Genomic DNA, 22,677 nt, shown 5'->3' with positions numbered 1-22,677 from the left:
ATGAATCTTGATGTAAAAACAAAGCAGTTCTTGCATAGAAGAGATATGTGAAGGTATACTAAGAAAGCCTTGATGTAAATTTTAACCAGAACACATTTATAAAGTGACAATTCACCAATATGTCCGTGTTGAGTTCATGTACCACTCACCACCTTTTAAAAGGTGATCATGGTCATCAACCATTTCTATAGGTCGGGGTAGAGGGTCTTCTTTCTTTGGCTGTACCCTCCTTGGCTGTCCTGCTTTCATGTGGAGTGAGTACCATTCATTGAAGCCTACTGGAGTACATATCCTTTATACAAACAGCGCTCTGGCTCCTGTAGGAAGTCGCTGCCAATCATTATTGGACAGTTTCCTTTTCCTGCTTTGGTAACTGTTGCTTCATTCCAGATGGCTCCTTAGAACCCTCCCTCCTACTGGGCTTCTCTGTCTGAGCTTCCCCACTGCAGCACTTGCTGTGAGACAAAGGTACACTCTTTATTTCTGATTTCAGCCCCAAATCACTTTTCTGTCTTTCAGTGAATAATGGTTATTTATTCTCTACTGTGTGGTTATTGGGTTTCCTTAATAGCCTCATGTGGAGGAGTTTTATTGAGGGCATTTTAATTTCGCCTTGATAGATCACAGTGACCACATTTCTCTAATCTCTTCTTTAAAAATCTTTTAGACAGGCTTCTTGTCAAAGGCACACTTACTAGAACCAGCTTGCCTTTAATTTTTCATCTGTTTACCCAGATGTATACTTAAGAGTTTTCTCTGAAAGTGAAATTGCTGGTCGCAGGAAGCCAGAGCTCACGAGATTTGGGTAGTGCCCCTTTATTGGAAGAGACAGCGGGATTTAGAGCCATATTTGATTTGACCAGTTTTTTCTTTTCTTAGGGCTTTTTCAGATAATGCACTTTTGATTGCAGCAAGATAGACTTTGTAGCCCCTCAGTCTGTGACTCATGCAGCCTTTTTTATACGGTGCTCCCTGTTGCACTGTGCAACCTACTGTCGGGAAAAATCGCTGTTCATCCCTGGTGTCCATCCAGATTACTAGGTTTCTTGAGTGTGTCAGGCTGTCTTCTTTGTGACCCTTCTGCTGACTAGAATCCTGAACAGAGAGGCTGTTAGTACCTGCAGCTTCTGGGTGTCTCTTTCACTCCACACTGCTTAATTGAACTGTAAAAATAGCCACCACATTTAGATACACGGTGGCTCCTGTGTCTGCTTTTCTAGCCAGACATTCTGAGAGCTATTTCTCTCCTTCCAGAGGAGCAAGGGTAGAAGAGCCCAACCATGAGGAAGAAATCACCACAAATCATGTAACAGATTCATCAGGGAAGGGATACAATTAAGGATTTCATGAAAATATCCCTTTTAGCAATGGCTGTCTTGGGAGCTTTGCCTGCAAAAAGAACTGTTATGCAAACGAAGAGAGTGACTGGAGGAAGGTGCCAGGAGACTTCCACAAGAAACCTGCAGAATCAGCTAAGCTGGCCTCATAGCGGCCCAGGGAGACTGAACTGACAACCAGGGAGCTGCTGTCTACACAAGTGTTAGAGTTGTGTAGCTTGGTCTTCCTCTGAGACTACTAGCAGTGGGAAAAGGCCAGTCTCTAACTCTTTTGCCTACTTTTGGGGCTCTTTTCCTCATAGTGGGTTGCCTCATAGAAAGATATACTGAAACTTGATATGCCATGTTTAGTTGGTATTCATGGGAGGCCTGCCCTTTTCTGAAGAGAAATAGAGGAGGAGTGGATGTAGGACTGGCAGAGGGGAGGTAGAGGCAGGAACTAGAAGGAGAGGAGGAAGGAGAAACTGTGGTCGGGATATAAGGAATAGTAATTTTAGAAAAAGATCTGTTCTTTGTGAAGACTCTCTAGCAGTTTCTACTGACCACTTCACTCTGTGTCAACTGGCAGAAAGAAAATGTTTCAAGGGCCCACCAGGCTCTCACAGAGCAGATAAAGAAGGATTACTGATGACGGAGGAACAGTAAAGCAGTAACTAGCGAAGTGGGTGTGCTCCCTTTCCATAACATTTAGACACATGTTGGGAAACAGGCTGTTATTCATCCGATAAATGGGTTGATATGGGAAAGTCACACCTAGAGAAACAAAACAAATTTGTTGTGAACATTAATTTAAAGTTTCTGGGTGGAATTAGTGTGTAGGCTTCCTCAATACCACTTCTTAGTAAGTAGAATGGCAGCAAGCCAGAAGACGTACTGAATGGTGAGCATCTGTGTTCTTGGGCATCAAAAGAAACAGTTGAGTGTCCTTTAATCTTAGTCCTCCTAGTTCTTGAGGAAATGGCTGTTGTTTACATTGTGCTGCTGTAGAAGGCCAGGAGGTCTCCTTAGGTTTTATTGAAACCACGTAAGTACAAGTCTTTTCTACTAGCTCAAAGGATAGATGAACGTTGCAGAAGTCCGTCCACAATGTTCTTTCTCTCTTGCACAGTAGACTTCATCCTCTGCTGGAGACCTCATCCCTCTGTGTGGTGCTTGTACCTGGATGCTGTTTGCAGGGGCAGACTGGCATCATTTCACATACTTAGCTTGAGAGGTTGGTAGGTAGAAGGTGAGAGGCTTTCCCTGTCAGACTGGCTACAGTGGTGTCACTTACGCCACTGCATGGAGAGTTAAGCAGGACCAGTACACATTGATCCTTGGAGCCCTGTTAAGTGTTCGGATTTAAATAATCTGCTGTTTGTGTTGTTTAGGATTTGTGAGCCAAGCTTAAATATAAAGTATAACATTCTTACTGTACGGATTCCCAGGGAGAAGGTGGATTTTAGTCTAAAATGGGTTTATATTCTCCTGGCTGATGGTTCTAAATTTTCAATTTTTTAAGGTCATTGACTCTAGATAAGGTCAAAGCCCACTGAGTCAGTTGCCTTGACTCTTCCCCTTTCGGGATGTATTGTTTCACATCATTGGGTTTTTTCTGTGTGGAATATACATCTGTCTGCTTTGGCAGCAGTGCTACAAGTGATTATTTAAACTCTGGTGTCCAAAATATCATTTTAAAATCAGATAGATGTTGATATTGTCATATGTTCATATACACTACAGGATTATCAAGCAGTCTCCCCCAAATTCATCCACAATGTATCATCTGTACTGATGCTGACTTATTATTGAATGGCTCCATCGGTATTTGGAACTTGGAGCCAACACAGGTCATCATCAATGATCTGCTGCTAGTTCTCTCAGAAGAACTGCCGGGATTCCAGCTTTCCAAATGTATCCCAAAGTCCAGGGATTGGTCTGTGTTAGTAATGGTTAGTACTGGTGTTCTCTAGAGCAACAGAACCCATAGGAGCTCTGCTGTCATTCTTCAGGATCCCTTCACCTAGTCCTTTTCTGTTTTGTTTTATTTGTATACTTTTTGTTTTATTGAAAATAGTTTTTTTCACATAATCTGGTCTGACTATATTTCCCCCCTCCCAACTTCTCTCAGGTCTTTGCCACTTCCCCACCCACCCAAATCCACCCAAATATGGATCAAAAAATATAAATAAGATAAAATAAAAACAGACCAGATTGAGGAAAAGCAAACAGAAGTAAAAGAGCCAAAGAAAAAGCACAAGAATCTCCAGAGACACACATATTCATTCACAGAAATATCCCATAAAAGCACAAAACCAGAAACTACCACCAGTGTGAAACGACCCATAAGATTTAAAATGAAACAAAACAAACAAAACACCATGACAAAGCGTTTGAGACAAAGAACCTCCCAAAATGCCATTGAGTTACTTCTGTGGTGGCTGCACACTGCTGTGCACAGGACCTTCCCTTACGGGTAGCTTGTATACCCAGTGACAGTGTTGTAGAAAACCAAGTTTTTCCTTGCAAGTAGTTATCAAAAATAACTTCTGGCTTAAGAATGGGGCCAGGGGAGGCTGGGGATTTAGCTCAGTGGTAGAGCGCTTACCTAGGAAGCGCAAGGCCCTGGGTTCGGTCCCCAGCTCCGAAAAAATGAACCAAAAAAAAAAAAAAAAAAAAAGAATGGGGCCAGGGATCCACTTCCTCTTTCAGTGCCAGGACCCTGTCTGACCCAGACCTGTGCAGGCCCTGTGCAAGCTGCCACAGTCTCTGATTTCATATATGTGTCAGTCTTCCTGTGCTTAGATTGACTTCTTTCCTTGCTGTCTTCCATCCCTCTGGCTTTTACAGTCTTTCCACGACTTCTTCTGTATATGTCCCTGAGCCCTGAGGAGAGAGATTTCCTGGAGACATCCTATTTAGGACTGAGTGTTCCAAGGGTTTTCTTCACCTTGCTCAGTGTGGATCTCTCTATTATTCTCATCTATTATAGAAGGAGGTTTCTCTGAGGATGGCTGAGCAAGACACTGACCTATGTTTATAGAATAATGTTGTTAGGAGTCATCTTCTTGCTACATTCCCTTAGCAGTACATTTTGTTTTCCTCTGAATCTCTGGCCTATCAAGTCTCATGCTCTTGGCCACTGGAGCTCAATAACAGATAGGTACTATTGCATTCAGTGGGCCTTAATTCGTATCAGATACTGGTGGTTTACTCTCACAAACTTTGTGCCAGTATTGCACTAGTGCGTCTTATAGTCCTGTCTTCATTGTAGAACTAAGGATCCACATCATTCAGGATCCACGTTCCCACCCAGAGCAGCATGGTAGGCCAGTGATTACAGCTGATGCATCCTGAACAGGGGAGCAGGGCAGGAATGGCTGTGGGTTTGAGTGATCTCAGGTAGTGAGCGAGTGTGACAAGAACACTCTTGGGAGACAGGCTTCCTTCAATGTGGGAGACAAAGGCTATTTAACCCTTGGAGGTGAGTAGGGATCTTTGGGGGACAGTGTACATCCTTGGCTGGGGCCAGGGTTGTAGGGATAACTCCTGTGCATGAGGAGGTATTCCAGAAATTGCAGGACATGACCTTATAAGGGGAGAGGAAGGTCAGCCTAGCTACTAGGCTATGCGATTCCCCTCAGGTTGGCAAATGTAGGGGAACAGTCCTGCCTGGTGGGGGCAGGAGGTGTGGTCCTACTTCTGCCCATCTCTGGATTAGCTTTCCAGGGTTTGAACATGCCTAGACTCCACTCTTGCTCTAAGCCTGCTCTGCATGGCTCCAGGGCCCCACAGCTTCATGGTCTCCACAGGTCTGAGCCTGGGTTATTTGATCTTCTTTGGTAACATGCAGAATACCTTCTAGTACCATGGATGCTATTCAGTAGGGGTAAGTGCTCTAGTTAAACACTATATCAAATTTTCCAACGTTAGTGAGCTGTGTACGTGTTGTCTGTAGCAATAGAGTCTGACCATCGGTTTGCTTCACCTTGTTTTTTGAGACAGGATCACTGTTTGGCTAGACTCACCAGCCAGCAAGTCCTTTCTCCATACCTCCCATATTGGGATTACAAGCTTATGTCATCACACCTGACATTTTCCTTGGGTTCTGGGAGCAGACCTCTTGGTCTCATGCTTGCAAGGCAAACACTTTGTCCTCAGCCCCGTTGGTGATTTTATTTTAGAAAAAGTACCAGCTTTTGAGCTGATCCCAATGATGTCAGATCCCAGCTCTTCAGCTCACGGATGAGCTTTGCTCATTTGATTAACTACTCGAAACTTCAGTTTCCTTCAGATGAGGATATATCCAGAGGAGGAGACAGTGTCTGGAAGGCTAGCTGATGATGGTTGGAAGGCACTTAACACATGGTCGCTACCCTTATCCTTGCCCTCACCTTAAAAATAATCGTTTGCTTTTTCTGTGCTGAGCACACACAGAGATGCCTGGATATTGTCAATATTTCTTAGGTATCTGGTTCTTCTTATTTCTGATGCTTTTGTTATTCTAAAATAGATAGTCTTGGGGTTCAAGAACTCCTGGTGGTGCTTCACTGACCACTCGTGGAGGACAGCTTCAGCCCAAGACAAGGGAACGCCATGGGGCAATGTTTGGTGATCCTGCCTCCCTGAGAATTTTTGTTGATGCTGATGTGTCAGGAACATATCTTTGGGTTACTTAGCCAGGTGTCTCTGATTATTCAAATTGAGTTATGTATTGTACATGGTGGGAGATTTGGGGAGATCATTTTGGTTTGGAAATTAATGCCATTTTCAATGAAGGCTAGTCTCTGAAGAAGCTTAGACTGACCCCAGAAGAGTGTGTCCAGTGGAAGGTGGGTACCTCATCTGGAACAGCGCCCTGACAAGCCAGCAACGTTTGCTTCAGCTGTCTGGCAGTCACTGTTTTTCAGCCGCAGTATCTTAATATCCTGCCTATTTCAGATCTCTTCCCCTTACTCCACTGCCACAAAGTCTCATTACAGAGCGAGGAAATAAGAGAGCAGCAGGGAAAGAAGGAAGTCTCTTTTTTTGCAGTACACAGTTTCAGTGAATTCCCTCCCCTGTGCTGATCTCTGTAATTTGATTAATTGGCATGTGGTGCATTACAGAAAATCCAAGGAAAGACAAAGCAGGTTCGATATCAATTAACTGAAGCAAGAATGGACTTCCCACAGACACCGAAGGACAGAGCACTGTTTAACTGGCCTTTCAAACACAAGTCCTCCCCAGTGAGAAGCAGACGATCCCAGGATCCCAGTTGTTTAAAGAAATTAAAAACTGTGGAAATTAGCAGCTCAAATCCACTTAGATGAGTCTTCTACATCTTTAATATAAGATATCCCAATCCTTTCTCCAAAGTGATTTGAATACTTAATATTTGCTGAAATGCTTTAGTTGGGTTTGAATAATATAATTGAATTTGCTTGCTACATTCATGGGATGTGAAGGTCTGGGAGCTCCTGTGGTGCAGGAGGTGCATGTGATTCTGTTTTGAGGGGATTCTTAACCTATTTCCTTTTCTGCCAAGGATTAATGGATGAAGCTGTATCTGTTATTCTCTATATGACTGTCCTGTCCTGGTTCTTAGAGGTCATCCATTTATCCAACCACACACACACACACACACACACACACACACACACGCAGGTACGCACGCACGCACACGCATACACGCACGCACGCACGCACGCACACGCACACACACACACACACACACACACTTACACACGTTTTCTTTTTGGTGTGTATGTAGATGGCAGATGTTCTTTGGACCTAATACTAAGAAGGGTTGATCTAAACTAAGATCTTGACTAAGCACTTTTCCTTGTTCAAAGCCCTGTGAATGATAAACAGCTATAGGCTGTCCACTCTGCAATTAGCATGGTGACAGAGTTGATCAGCTCATAGAAATGAGAAATCACTTCTTATAGGAAGAAATAAAGGTATTTTGAAGAATAGTAAACAAAATATTATGGCCACAGAAAAGAATAGTCTTGTTTTTCAGGTATTAAGAGTAACATATTTAGCAGCATTAAAATATGATAATTGTGACACATCTCTAGAGCATGTATTATATGTGCCTGGCACATGGAGAGTTGCTAGGTAATGAGGGTAAAGAGGGAGCCATGCGCAGCTTCATGAAGGGCTTCCTGTATAACTTTCTGGACATCTCAATTTCTGGTTACAAACAAAACGTAGAGCTCTTTAAGAATTTCGAAGAATGAGAATGATGCAGTCAGTTTGACACTTTGGAGTAGTAAGCTGAGCACAGCACTACCATGTTGATCCGCGCTGAGAAGACATATTAGGAAATGATTATGTTGCAAGTGACTGGTCGAGTGCAGGCCTGGCCAAGGAGATGGCAAGGTGGTAGGTTCCAAGGCACTTGTAGGAGATTTCATTCAGTGGGGCAGGGAGGGAAAGTAAGAGCCCTGGCATTGTTTTCTTGGTTCGTTTTCAGAGTTAAGGATTACGGGAGAATTATGTTTTCTGGTGGGAACAGGAAAAAGAATTGAGCCTGGGCTATGTTTAGTTGGAGAATTTGTACATGAAGATAGCCTGTACGCAGGTGTATTCTTGGGTCACAGCACAGCTTTTTGGGGGTAATGCTTTTAGGACAAAGTTTCTAAGAACTTGTGGCATTGAAACTTTCTAGTTGAAAGCTAGGGTTAAGAGGTACCATCTAGAGCATGGTACGCAGATGATGGATTCCAAGTGCACACCAGCAGCTAGAGGAAAGGGAAGCTGTGGAAGGCAGCAAAGGAGTGAGCCCTTTCACTGGAGACATGGCGGCTTGATCTGGCCTAACAGCCAATTTTCATTTGTTTAGAGGGAAGAATTAAATGTGTTCATTGAGATTGAAGCACCAGAAGATGGATGGTGGGCACAGCAGTGAGGCCATAAGCTTCAAGAAAGAACTTTAAGGACATGGTGATGGGATAAGTGTATCTAGGAGGCAGGGGAGGGGGTTGCTCTAGAGCTTGCCAGAGAGGGGTGTGCTTTAAAGGAAGGTTGCCTAATGTAGAGTCAAGTACAAGTGAAGTACTGAAGCCCAGCTGCATCAGGGACAGAATGGGTTGTGGAAGGGGATGTAGGACTAGACACTGGAAGCCTATTGGATGGCTTCTGCTCTCCAGGAAGAGGGAAAGACCAGGTTTGTTTGTTTGTTCTGTTTGTTTGTTTTTGTTATTGAAGTGAAGATTGAGGGGTGGGAATAGATATTCTAAGGAGTAAAATGTGTTCAAGTGTAGACTTTGTTAATTGGATAGAACAGTTTAAACTTTCAACTCTGAAATGTGCTTCTTAACTCAGTGTGTGTGTGTTGATGTAGTTCTAAATTAATCAAGTAATTAACAAGGTAGAGAGATTTTGAGATCCTCAATACCAGCTTTTCCACTATTAAAAATAATACATCAGCATGATACATTTATCACAATTAATTTAGGTAGTAGCCAGCTTTTTATTATCATAACAAATTTCTAAAGTATATCAGTGTTTGAAGAAAACTTAATCTGTAGTCACTTGGCCCAGTTGAATGTGGGCTATGATGACACAGTCCATTATGGTGGGAGCTAGTAGTGCAGCAGGATGCTCACTTCATGCTAGATGGGAAGCATAGAGAGACAGAGAGCTTGAGCTTTCACCATCTCTAGGAACACAGCTTAACTACAGGGCTTCCTTTGCTACTTTGCAGGAGTGGCCACAGGCTGGGTACCTGCCCTTCACTGACAAGTCTTTAGGGAACCAACCGCAGTAGTCAACCTTAAAGTTCTTTGGGTTTGTTGTTGTTTGTTGTTGTTTTTTTGTTTTTCATTTAAGACACTGTCTTGCTGCTGTCCCCAAGCAAGTGTCCGCCTGTCTGACTCAGTTGAATCTTCTGCTTTAGCACTCCTTGGCTATGACAACAGGAGCGTGCTACTGTGTGGATTCCTAACCCCTCTTTCTGCTTTTCTACCTGAATTGGGTTTTGTCTCATTATTTCTAAGCCTTCTTGACTTAGCTTCTTGGATTATCATTGGCTGTGTAAGGAGCTGGTGACTTCCAACTGCAGAACTAATCAGTGGTTTATTTGGTCTGTCTTCCTGTTTCCTTGGGGTCATCTCCTGAAACACTGTCTGTTTCAGAAATTACCCATTGAGGGTAAAAATGTGGAAATGAAAAATCAACTGGCATTTTACTAAGTTAATATGACCCTGGTGTCAGTTACATCTGGCTTTAATTTAAAAGGTATTATAAATATGATATTGCTAGGTAGTAATCTTTTAAAAATGAAAATAAGTAACAGGGAATACTTTTTGATGAGAAATTTTGTATCCTGGCCAGTGATGAAGCAACTCACTGTCCTGTGCCTCTAGATGGCACTGGTCTCATGCTGGCCTACAGTGCTCGAGCTGCAGGATTTGGAGTGAAAATGTCTCCATATGGCTGGTCTCACGTGTATGTTCTGTTGTTGTCCACTCTCTACTTAGTTCTCTCTTAGCAGAACACAGAATTGGGGAGTTGCGGTCGTGTTAACTGAACACTATCCTGGATGAGTATTGGGGAATTTATAAGATGAATGATATTTGCATCCTGTAATCTCCATCTGACTCACTCTGGGCATTCAAGAATGGATCTGTCCTCTCTAAGCCCCCTTTTCACTTGTTGGTGGACAGTTGTGGCCAACAGTTCCTCTGTGTAGAACTCAGTTCTCTGATAACTGATTCTTTGTCTAAGGTTATTGCAAAATGTGAGAAGGGGTGAGGAAGGACTTTGCTTATCATAGGGAAATACTTAGCTACTTTCTTGTGTTTCGTGGACTTCTTGTGTTTTTACTTCCAAATACCTCAGTTATTATTGTCGGTTGCAAAGTATCTCCTGGTTTTCTCTGATTGCCTAGGACCTCTCATATTACTGAGAAAGTAACTCTTTGTCTTGCCTAATTTGACTGTGAATCTTTCATTCTGCTGATTGTTCAGTCTTTTCTGTTAGGCACTTTCTAATAGTCATGTGATTAACTTAGACTTTTAAGCAGGATGACCTGGAGAAATGTACCTTGATGTAGACAAAAGATGCTGCTAACAAGAATTCCACTCGATGACTGATGTCGTTTTTGAAGTCATTTTTGCCTCTTCTCCTTTCCCTTCCCTCTCCCCCATTAAAGCAGTTATTGTCATTACCCAGGTTCATGGTTCTACCCTCCTTTCTTTCATGCACTCAACTTCTGCACTTACCTGTTTTGCTTGGCTTCAGGTCCCAGTCATAGTTACCAGTTACACTATTCATGAAGTTCCTTCCTTTCCTCATGCCACTTTCCCTCACACTTGATATTGTGCAGACCAAGAATACTTTATGCTTTGCCCATAGTCCTGTGTTCTTCTTGCTCTGTTACCTCAGACAGGGGTAATAGAAGCTTCCATGTAGCCAAATTGCTGATATTATAGTGGCTGACAGTCTTACCAAAAGCATGTAATCACATTTTCTAATGTGATTGAAAGGTTTTTTTTTTTATTACATCTGTTTTAATGTTACAATGCAGAAATTTCATATAGTTTAGAAACATTGCACTTGATTTATTTCCCAAACACAGTCTTCTTCGGTTTCCATCACACTTTCTTAGTCTAGCACTTCCCTAGCTACTGTATGTCTCCTTGCCCCAAAATATTGTTTGTTTGAAGCGTCTCTCCCTATGCAGCCCAGGCTCCCCAGTTCCAGTCTCCTGAGTGCTAGGTTAACACTGTACCTAACACTGTGGAGACCATTTATGAAGAGCTCCCCAGTGCCTGTTTTCCCTGAGAGCCCGAGAAGACCGTCGCCACCTCCCATCTTCTCCTGCCCCAGGATTCTGGTAGAGAAACAGGTTGGGTTTTCTTGTTAGCATCTTTACGTGTGTTCTGTAGATTCCCTTTCTGAGTGCCCAAGAAGGGCTCTGATTTCTGAGTATGTGTCCACCCACACACCTTCTGTAGGGGTTGACTATTTTCTTGAATACATCATCTTTCAGTTTTATACACTGTATAGAATGTCACAGACCTGCCACTTCCTCTGAGCAAATCTTCTGAACAGTTGTCATATTTGAGAAGTTTTTTTTTAAAATTCCTTTGGAGCTCTGTGTTTGATTTATTCAACTCTCAAATGTTTCTTGCCTCGATTTCTTCTATTTTTCTTTCTGTCACTTTTCTTTTTCAGTTTAGGATGAAAGGGCTGAGATCACTGAAGTCAAACACAGGGACATAAAATGTGTCCAGGATGGTCCAGCGTGCCGCAGAGTGCTCTAGGTTGCTCACTCCAGGATGCTCGCACTAGGACGCTGTAGGCCACAGTTCTCTCATAGCGTACATTGCTTCAGAAGTTCACATGGTTTCTAACATGACATTTTCCTATGGGTAGCAGCTAGTGTAGAGGACCACTGCATTCCGTTTGTGCGGGAAGCAGTCCTTGAATGGTCCCCAAACTGTCCACATTGGTGCAACTTCACAGATGCTTAGTCTACTCCAAAGGCGAGCGTAACTGGTTGTTGTTCTGTCTGTGCTTGTGTGTGTACACATGCCTGCAGTTCCTGGAGAACTGGTCGCCCTATTTTAAGTCAGGATCTATTACTACACTGGGACTCATCAGGCTGGCTAGGACCTGCTCGTCTCCCCTTTCCTAGCCCTGGGATTATAAGTGGGCATCATCATATCTCACTTTTTTATGTTGTTTTTGGGCCTCCTATTTGCAGTTCCCTCACTTTACTGACCAGGCTATCTCCTGCTGGTCTGTGTACCAGACGCTGTCTGCAGAGATCTGCCACAGTCTGACCTGGTTCGAGCATTGGAAGAGTTGGGCTCTCTGAAGTGGAGGGGGAGTAGACCTTCCAAGGCCTCTGGAGCAGCATGGGTTAGGAGCCAAAGTTGGGGCTTATGGAGAGGTGGTAAACTCAAACAGCTTCCAGCTACGAAGGCTTCTGGAGAGAATGTCTCTTCCCCAAGGTGTTAGAGCTGTATATGGCAGACTCTCAGAAGGTCTTTGATGACATAATTCGTGCTTTATTCCTTGTGAGCAGAGTCTTGGGGGTGGGTTGGGGTCTAAGAGCAGATGCTTTCTATTAGCGTGGTCTGAGATGTTAGGGATGCTCCATCTGCATGTGGAGGGGCTTCAGGCCCTGCCCCTATGTGAGGGGTTGTCGTGATCCTCTCCATGGGGTGTCATGGGTCATGTGTTCCAGGGCAGGATCCTGGTTGGAAATAGATGAAACACCCACAGTCCTCAGGCACGAGGACACCCGGGTTTCTGAGTCCACTCAACCTTAACGAGACTTTGTCTCGTCTCACAGTTTCACTTGTCCCGCAATTTCCCACCTCCAATAATAATGATAATAATAGTAATAATAGTTTGGTGATCTTTATATATTTTAATTGGAGTAAACTATCATCACTTTATGCACAGTTTCCCAAGTAATGCAATGTATGAGGCACAGAAGCTGAGTTATGGTCATGCTTTATATCAGGTTCTTCATCCCGTCTGTCTGTCTGGTCCTTGTCATATTGAAGCCAGAGTGAGGAACCTGGGTCCCAGACTGGATCACAATTGTAGACTTGGGTTTGGATTCAGCCTCCATCCCTTACTGTGCAATGGTGCACCTCATTTAACCGCTGAAACCCCTGATTTCTTACTGGCCAATATAGGGTTAATAAGTGTCATAGACATTAAATGAAAGAATGTAATAAGTAAGGTAATGACCTTTCAAGGTAGAAAATACCTGTTGCCATCAGTTTATGGCCTATGAGCTGTAGCAGTGTCAAAAGCTCTGTCACAGAAACTCAGAGAAATAGGCAGCATGGGTAGACTATAGCACTCACACACAAGGCTTGTGGTGCTGAAGGAGCAAGTGGTCTCTGGATATGTCAGTGAGCAAATGGAAAAGGAATGGCTGATTGAAACCATAGCGCAGACCCACACAGCCATCTGTAATTCTACTTCCTCTGATCCCTTTTCCTTTGGATATTGAGAATTTTGCATGTTTGTATATTATCCTTTTGTTGATGATTCCTTCTCCTCTTCCTCCTCTTCCTCCTCCTCTTCCTCTTCCTCCTCTTCCTCCTCTTCCTCTTCCTCCTTTTCTTTTTTTTTTTACTTTGACTTGAAATGTATGCCTAACATCTAGTACTCTTTGAAAAAAAATCATTTTTTGCTTTCTAAAATTTAGACTTAATTGACTTTGTTATCCTCTCCCTTGTTAGACCATATCTGAATTAGTTTCTTGTATCTATTGTATTCTCATTTGAACTGTTCCCCTGGCTTCTGCAGGCAGGATAGAATTTGTATTCATTTGGGTTTGTATTGTGATAGGTAAGAAAATGTCAGAAATGAGTGAAGGCCTAGTGTGAAAAGAGGTGACTTGACCTGTTTTGTGTGGTTGGTGGAAACTTAAGTGTCTATCAACATCTGTCTCTCAATCACAAGGTTAAGTGAGACCTCTTAACTATTTCTGGGATTGGGTTAGTATCATTGTTTTGGTCTGGGTTTGATTTTTGTTGTCTATGTGACCTTACCTGCACCTCCTGGGTTTTTTTTCCTTCTTTGGGCTGATCCTTACAATCTCTTCCTGTCCCCATGTTATGCTTCATTAGAAATAGTAACTGGCCATGATTAGATACTCTTATTTTTCTTTGTGCCATATTGTACAGATGGCCTCACCTGCTACTCCTTCACCTTATTTCTGTGATTTCCAGTCTTCAATGTTTTGTGTATATTTCAGATAGATTTTGGTCATACTTGTATACTCTGGGGCTTAGAGAGACCTGGAACTCACTATGTAGCTCTTACTAGTTTTGAAAATAGTCTTACAATGCTTGACACCTGTATTTGGCATTGTTCTAAGCTACACATCAGGCTAGAATAGAAAAACTCCTGGTCAAGGGAATACAACCCTAGGCCTGAATATAGTCCCAACATTACAGTTAAGCTGGTTCAGTCACTTTGGCTAAGGAATCACTCTTGGGAAGGTGGGCTCATGTTAAGTCATGCTAAAGAGATAGCAGAATAATTCATTCTTTAATGAGATACTGTACTATTCCACCCCAGAAACCCCACCCCTAGTAGAGAAGCTTAAGGACTACAGCCATGTGGGGTCTTAGAACTGATGGCTTTTCTCAACTATTCAGTAAAGAAGTAAACCAACTTCCTTACCCATTCTCTAATGCTTCCCTGGCCAAAAGCATTGTGTCTGACCTCTATGTCAGCTTAAATGTTAACCTCTAAGCTTCCCCCTTCTTTCCTCCATTCTCTTTCTCTGGCAGCAGCTGAGGTTTTACAGTTTGCCTTCCCTGTGGTTTTTTTTTTTTTTCCTCCTTAACGCTAATAAAATTGTCCTTATGTCTCCATTTGAGTCCATTTTAAAATTCTTTTATTAATGACATTAAGAATCTCAAAAGGGAACCCTATTGCCCCTGTATAAATAGGAGTTGTTTATACTTTCTTAATAATACTGATATTAATATATAACTATTAGACAAAATGTTCAGCTCTATATTTCACTGAATTCTCCTGAATAATGGCTTGCTTTAACTTTTGCTGCTCCTCCCTTGCTTTCTGAAATTTTTGGCATGTTTGATGTATTTGCATAAACATTCCAGTGCTTCTGATTTGTTGAAAGTGGTTTATTGCAGTCCATAATTTAATTCTATAGGCCACGATTTGCCTCTCAGTGTTATCTGCTACCTATGGAACTTGGAGAAGACATACTATTTTAAGTTTGAGTTTTCATCTTTGTACAGAGGTGGCATGGGGGAAGAGTTAACAGTGACAGGAGCTGTACCTGGTTCAGGGGAGGGTCATGTGCTTTGAAAGTAATAGTACACTTTATTACTAATGTGCACATACATTAGTATTATCAGGCAAGTGCTTTGAGTTTGGAGAAAGGCACACCAGGGAACCATGCCCATTAAAGTTAGTTTTCTTATGTCTTGGCTGAGAGCTGCACCAGGCTGCTTTGTCATGGCTTTAATACTGATCCTTTAGGAAAGGGCAGAATGAACTAGTCTTCTTGTAGCATTGTGTGAAACTTTTGGCTAAGTCTTAACTTTAGGTTTTATTGTTTGAGGTGCTTATCCTTAGCTGTGGTTCAGGAAAACAAACAAACAAACAAACAAACATTGGATTAACATCGAAGGTTTTGACTTCTTACGTGGTCAAATGTTTCTTCTCAGGTCTAATGCAAATTTGAGAGAAGTTTCCATTTTTCTTTGCTAACAATGTAATGGCATTTGTGTCAAAGATGGATCATAAACTTAAGAATATAGAGAAGCATAAGGTGATTAGCACATTAAAAATATATGTAGGCAGTCTGCTCTGTTGACAGCTTACAGAGTGGGAGAAGATCTTTGCCAGACAAGGTGTTAATATCTAGAATATATAAAAAAAGTTAAACATCAAAAGAACTGAACTATCAGTCATTGGTGAATGACTTCTCCAGAGAAGAAACATAAATGGCTAATAAATATTTTTAAAAAGTGTTCAATATCCTTAGCTGTCAACAAATCCAAATTATAACTCTGAGAATCCATCTTATCTCAGTCAGCATGGCCTCCACCAAGAAACAGAGTAAGAGATGCTAGCTAGTACTGGGGAGGGGGTGACCCTATGAATTGTGATGGGACTATGAGACATGGGATCAGTGTGGAGAGTGAAGAAAAGCTATTAAGACCCAGCTCCACAGCCTCTGTTTAAATACCCGATGTGCTGTATGCATTACCTCACAGATGCTTGTCCCTCCAGGCTTACTGCTGCTTGGTTCATAATAGCAAGACAGTGGAACCAACCTAGCTAGGTGTCCATCGCCACAGAATTGGATCGTGTTAATATGGTACATATGCACAGTGGTATTTCATTTAAATGTAAAGAAAAATGGAATTATGTTATTTGTGGGGAAATGGATAAATTTGTAAAATATTGTATTTAGCAAGGTAATCCAGGCTCAGAGAAATACCGCACATTCTTTGTTATATGTAGATCCTCCCGGGAAATGTTTTCATACTTGCGTATATGTGGGTATGTGTGGGGATATAGGTCATGTAACCAGAAGGGAGCAGTGCATGATTCAGGGAAAACAGGTGTTCAGGAACCCAGGTGAGTATGAGGCTACCTGACATAGGCAAGTACAAGAGGGAGTAGGGGGGAAAGAAAAATTCACAGAAGGAAATTATACTTGAAAATGTCATAAAAAATCTAAAACTTTCTATACTAAGTATTCTGCATTTTGACCAAGAGTTCCTATTCTTACATCTGTCTACACTGATGAAATACTCCTCTCATATGATTATGTTCTCTTCTTATTTCCCACCAGTTAGCTTATTTGGGGAATGGTTCCAATCTTAGAAGCAGCCAGCTCGATGCTTCTGTACAAAGCAGCAAAGCATTGTGGGCTGTAACACTAAGAGTTGATAACTGTATTATTTGCAGTGTACAATACTGAGTAAATACTCCTCTATGCCCCTCACTCTGTAGGTATGAGTTGCCTGAAAAATCTCTCTCTCTCTACACACACACACACACACACACACACACACACACACACACACACATACACACACGCATACATAAACCATTTTTGTGCCTTATGCCCATTGAGGTCAGGGAGGCCATTGGATCCCATAGTACTGGAGTTCTAGGTGCTGTGTGAGCCCCATGGTTGTTGATAACCAAACCTAGGTTTTCTGGGAGAAAAATTTTTACCCACTGAGCAATCTTTTCAGCCCCCACCACGTCCTTGATTGTCCTTCAGGTGACATTTGTATTCTCTTCACCTAACTTCAGATGTAATCTTGTTTATTAGGAAATGTAAAAGATACATTAAGAACACCAAAAGTAAGGGGAATTATGAGTGGCCCTACCACACAGAGATGATGGATACCCTGCTGCTAGGCTTTTCTTCTAAATCCTGAATTTTTAATGTCTGTGGTATGGCTCACCCTCAGTCTAGTAATGGATGACATTATTTCATAGAAACTTTTCTACGAAGACTGATGTTGCTTGTTAATTTAATGCAGTTACTAAATTCTTTGCCATTAAAGGAAAATAGTGCTTATGAACTACAATCTCTACAGAGTATTTCCCTTTCCAAAGCTTAAAAGTCATATTGGGAAGTTCTGTTTTGTTTTTTGTTTTGGAAAATCATGTTTAGCAATTAAAGGGCTATTAGTCTCTTTCATCTAGTCTCTTCAGGGGACATTCAAACAATGCTGAAGGTGTTAGAAGTATTTAAAATGCTTTTCCCTCTAGTTTTATTTTATGTGTGTGGGTGTTTTGCCCACATGTATTTCTGTGTAGAACATGCATGCCTGGTGCCCATGGAGGCCTCTGGTACAGGAGCTATAACTGATGGTGAGCCACTGTTTTGGGACCCTAACCTTGTTTCTCTGGAGGAGCAGCCAGTGCACCTAACAGCTGAGCCATCTCTCCGGCCCCAAACAGTAATTTTGGAGTTATCTTCAATCTCAGCATCAGGTATTTAGATGCCATATTGCTAGTTCAGATCGCATTGCTTGAGAGTCTTACATTTTGTATAATGTCAAAGTCACTTGGATAGAAAGCTAGAATTTTGAGTAATCAAACTGGGTAACATTTCATTAAGAACCAGGGTGGTCATGGTGGTTAATAACTAGAGCTTGAACATGAGAATTAGTACAATTGTCCAGGTCTGTGCTACACTGTGAGACCCCTTGTCTTAATTTAAAGAAATAACAGCAACAAAGAAGGGTAGAACTAGGCATACTATGATTCTATGTTCAATACCTACCTCCATAAAACAAACAAACAGACAAATAGACAGAGAGACAGGAATAAAGTATGAAAGACATTCACTTCCTAGAAGCCTTATACTATTATTGTGAAACCAGTTTACAAAATCAAGTTCCAGAAACTTCTGCAGATTAGATGTGATGACAGATGGGATAAAAAGAGATAATAAGCATCACATGAAATACTATTCTTCAGATGTTAACATTCATTTTTTTCACATGCATGCATCTCTGTGTGTGTGTGTGTGTCTGTCTGTCTGTGTCTGTTCTTGTCTTGTCTGTATTCTGCATGGTAGTTAGTTCTGTCACTTTACCATGGGAGTTCTGGGAATTGAACTCAGGTTGTCACACATGGGTCACTCAGGTAACTCAGGCACTTTTACCAGCTGCACCATCTCATTGAACCTTGCTGTATTTAAAACTTATAGAAATGGGACAATTCCTTGAGGAGAGGACATGTACATTGAACTGAGAGCCTGGAGAAGCACAGGTGCATTGTGGGGGTTTCTGCATGTAGCTCTGCCTTTCTTTTAGGGCTTTCAGGAGATGGGAACAGAACCCTGAGAACTCTCATCTTAAGAGGTAAATTGGCCATAGGGCCATCAATACTCTATTCTTACAGTTTTTGAGGTTGAAAGTGTCCTCAGTCTAGGCCTTCAGATTTCCTAGTGATTTGCACAATTCCACAGACCTAAAGTCACCTAGCACGGACAGACTGTTGGACAGTGCTTTTGGCAGTGTGGCAGAACAGGTCCCAATTGTTTTAGCCATTGTAATCCTAAGGCATAGGAGTATGAAGTGTTTAAAAAAAATTAAAACACCAAGTCCAAAAATGTATTAATAATAAAAAATGTTGTTTTAAAAATAATCATACTTGAGCTTTCAAGCCTAGAGAAAATAGAAAAGTTAAGTGCATATGGCTAAGTGAAAAGAGCCATTTGAAAAGTCTGCATACTCCATGCTTCCAGCCATGGTATTTTGGAAAAGATGAAACTGTAGACTGAAGTGAAAAGATTAGTGCTCACCAAGGGTCACTGGAGAGAGACACAGTGGCAGAGGACAGATAACATTTAGCACATTGAAACTATTGTATAATCTGTTAAATAGTGGCTACATTTCATTGTACATCTACAAAACCATGGACCACCTAGCTCCAGTAGTGATCCTGACTGTAAACTCTGCTGCCGTGAGCACAGCTAAGGACAGTAAGGACTGACTGTGTGTCTGTCTGTGGCCATTAATCACATAAGGCATGGCCCTTGGTGCAGACACTGTAAATAGAGGAAGTAGAAATGTGTTATGTAGTAGTGTGTGTGTGTGTGTGTGTGTGTGTGTTTGTTTGTGTGTGTATGTGTGTATGTGTATGTGTGTGTGTGTGTGTATGTGTGTGAGTGTGTGTATATGTCTGTGTGTGTGTCTGTGTGTGTATGTGTGTGTGAGTGTGTGTGTGTATGTGTCTGTCTGTGTGTGTGTGTCTGTGTGTATGTGTGTGTATGTGTGTGTGTCTGTGTGTGTATATGTCTGTGTATGTATGTGTGTATGTGTGTGAGTGTGTGTGTATGTCTGTGTGTTTGTATGTGTATGTGTGTGTATGTGTCTATCTGTGTGTTGTATGTGTGTGTATGTGTGTGTATGTGTATGTGTATGTGTGTGTATGTGTATGTGTATGTATGTGTATGTGTGTGTGAGTGTGTGTGTATGTGTCTGTGTGTGTTTGTATGTGTGTGTGTATGTGTGTATGAGTGTGTGTGTGTATGTGTCTGTGTGTGTGTTTGTGTGTATATGTGTGTATGTGTGTGTGTGAGTGTGTGTGTATGTATCTGTGTGTGTGTGTGTGTGTGTGTGTGTGTGTGTATTGGGGACTGGTAGTATATTAATAGCTCTACCTTCTCACTTTTGTCGCCAACTTAAAACTCTTCTTCAAAATTAATCTTTATTTAAAAAATCAAATCACAAAAGAAAGCAAAAACTCATGCCGCTCTGAGGAGTGAAAGAGAACATTCAGTTATGTTTGCTGGAGTTAGAACCTTTCTTCCCACTTGAGGAGGCAGAATTCAATCCAGAATGACACTCTGTGTAGTGGGCATATCCTCATTACCTTCCTGAAGCTATGACAGTCCTCAGTCTTTCTTGTCTTGAGCAGTGATGGGTTCTCAACCATACTGTTACTGCATTTCTTTAATACAGTTCCCTCATGCTGTGTTAGCTCCCAGCCATAAAATTATTTTCATGGCTACTTTGTAACCGTAGTTTTGCTACTGCTGTGAATCATAATGTAAATCTCTGGTATGCAGGATAGCTGATATAAATGTGACCCCTATGAAAGGGTTCAACCTTCACAGGCATTGTGACCCACAGGTTGAGAACCACTGGTTTAGAGTGACCCTGGCTGTCTTGACTGCAATTTCCAAATCAGCAGGATGTTGCTGATTTAGACAGTATTTGATATTTTCTCATGATCTGATTTGACTTATATATTTTTGGCAAAAAAACAAAATCAAGGAAAAATTTTCTGCTGTTTTCAGTACATTGTTTGTGGGGACAGAGTGTTGATAATGTACAGCTCTCGTTATTCTGAGGGTTACTTGGTAAAGATAGCATGTATCTCATCCATTAATGTCACTGTTTTGCGGATGTAATTAGAAAGTTGCCTGTGGAACCTCCTTTATATCTGTAAATACCCTGTTTCTCATCTTTCTCCCACCATCTTTAGATCCCATTGGTCATCTTCCGAATTACTGTGGCTTTGACAAACTTTATTCTTCTGTGCATTTATTAGAACTTCTCCATGTGAATTCACTCAATATTTGCTATCATCTGGCTTCCTATTTTGTTCTATTTCTGTTGTGTAATATATGCTCTACTTATTTGTGTATTACTCAGTTGGGTCCAGATGTGGCTATGGGGGCCCCTGTGCTAGTCTCCTGTGACCTGGCCTATTGTTAATTTGTGTCCACTAGAGTATCCCTGCTTCATCTTTTAGAATCAATTATTTCTGTAAGGATTCTTCTTTTATGTGAGAATGGTATTTAGAAACCCAAACCTGAGTGTGATTATTGTTACAAGCAATGGCATTTTGTCTAGGCCTTTTCAGACATAGTCAGTAAATCTACATACGTCTGTTTTTACATTGACAAGTATCTGAACATATGTTGAATTCCGTGGTCGCCTCTAGTCTCAGACTAGAAACAAATGGCTCTTTCTGGCTATCTCCATTGCTTTTTTTTTTGGTTCATTTTTTCGGAGCTGGGGACCGAACCCAGGGCCTTGCGCTTCCTAGGTAAGCGCTCTACCACTGCACTAAATCCCCAGCCCCATCTCCATTGCTCTTGATTGTGACTTTTAGGATCTTGTTCTTCTTACCCATAATGCATTTAATACACAATAAGCCACAGAAGAAACTTAAAGTGGTTTCAGAATTCTTACCATATACTCTTCTTGAAATATTAACTGATTTGTGTGCCATGTTTGTCCCTATAATTACCTTTTTAACCTCATAAAGTGACTTACTATAGTTTTGCAAAGTTACTGTGGCTAGTGCCATCAGTGTCTGTCGTGGCCATCGTCACACTCCATTCCCACTCATCTGCCTGTCCTTTATCTCCATCCCTGTCGCCAGGCTGGTCTTCGGCATGTAGTTTATCCTGCTATTCATTTGTGGATACATGGAGACCGCATGTCTTCATGTCCTGGCTTCATCTTACAGGAACGGCAGCATTTGCTCCTTCGTCCATATCGTTTTTTTTAAATTATTTATTTATTTATTTATTGAATATTGGAAATCTTTTCCTAGAAGTTCAGGAAGGTTTTCTGCAATCTCTTTTACACTTGCATAGTGTTCATTCATCTATGTAGACTGACCACAATTTATTTAAATATTTCTTCAGTAAAAAACTTTTTGTTTATTATTTTGAACTCTCAACACCAGAAGCAGTGTACAAATATGATAGCTCGTTTAAGTCAACAATTTTGCTTGTTATGTTATAGAATCACCTGAGAAGAGAGTCTCAAAGAGGGACTTGGAGGGGGCGTTAGTTGCCCTCTGAACAAGTCTGTCTGGCATTTTCTTGTTTACATTAATTAATGTGGGAGGACCCAACTTCATAGTGGGCAGCACCATTCCCTAGGCTTGAGTCCTTTATTGTATTAAATAAACAGAAGGTGAGTTATTTTCAGCATTCATAGGATTCACTGAAGGCCTAGGGTAATGAAATCTTCTGCAAAGACTTATTTGCATTTAGAGGATACCTCAGTCTCAGACTTCCTTGGTTTGGTCACAACTGTCACTCTCTTTTTGCCTACAAGGTGTGGGACTCAAGTGGATATTTCCATAAGTTCCGTTTTACATGTCTAGTCTTTGCTGGGGGATTGAGCCATTTTGTGGTATTCAGCAGACATTGTGACTTGATCAGCCTACTTGGCTTGCACTTGTGTCTTGTTAGCTGTACTAAGTTGTCATTTATGCTTAGCTTTGTCCCTACTGTGCTGGGAAGGCAGGCATTCTCAGGGATTCTTTGCCTGATGTTTTGCTGGTTTCATGCTTTTTTGTAGACTTTTCTTTAGTAATTCCTATTTACTTTATTATTTTCTTTTTGCCTTTAGCA

At 41.5% G+C, this 22,677-nt stretch overlaps 1 protein-coding gene across 22 annotated transcripts in view; it reads left to right on the top strand.

The window, feature by feature from the left end:
• The window catches only part of Fars2 (phenylalanyl-tRNA synthetase 2, mitochondrial), a 427,082-nt gene that overhangs the window by 88,570 nt on the left and 315,835 nt on the right, over positions 1 to 22,677 (top strand). The window contains exon 1 of one of the 22 annotated variants that reach the window (XM_063276408.1): positions 379 to 468. The gene's annotated coding sequence lies outside the window, so the exon portion shown is untranslated. 22 annotated transcript variants of the gene reach the window in all.

Source organism: Rattus norvegicus, chromosome 17, assembly GCF_036323735.1.
Source record: "Rattus norvegicus strain BN/NHsdMcwi chromosome 17, GRCr8, whole genome shotgun sequence".
Classification (NCBI taxonomy): domain Eukaryota; kingdom Metazoa; phylum Chordata; class Mammalia; order Rodentia; family Muridae; genus Rattus; species Rattus norvegicus.
The sequence above is the reverse complement of the archived record's forward strand: the minus strand, read 5'-3'. Positions and strand labels throughout refer to the sequence as shown.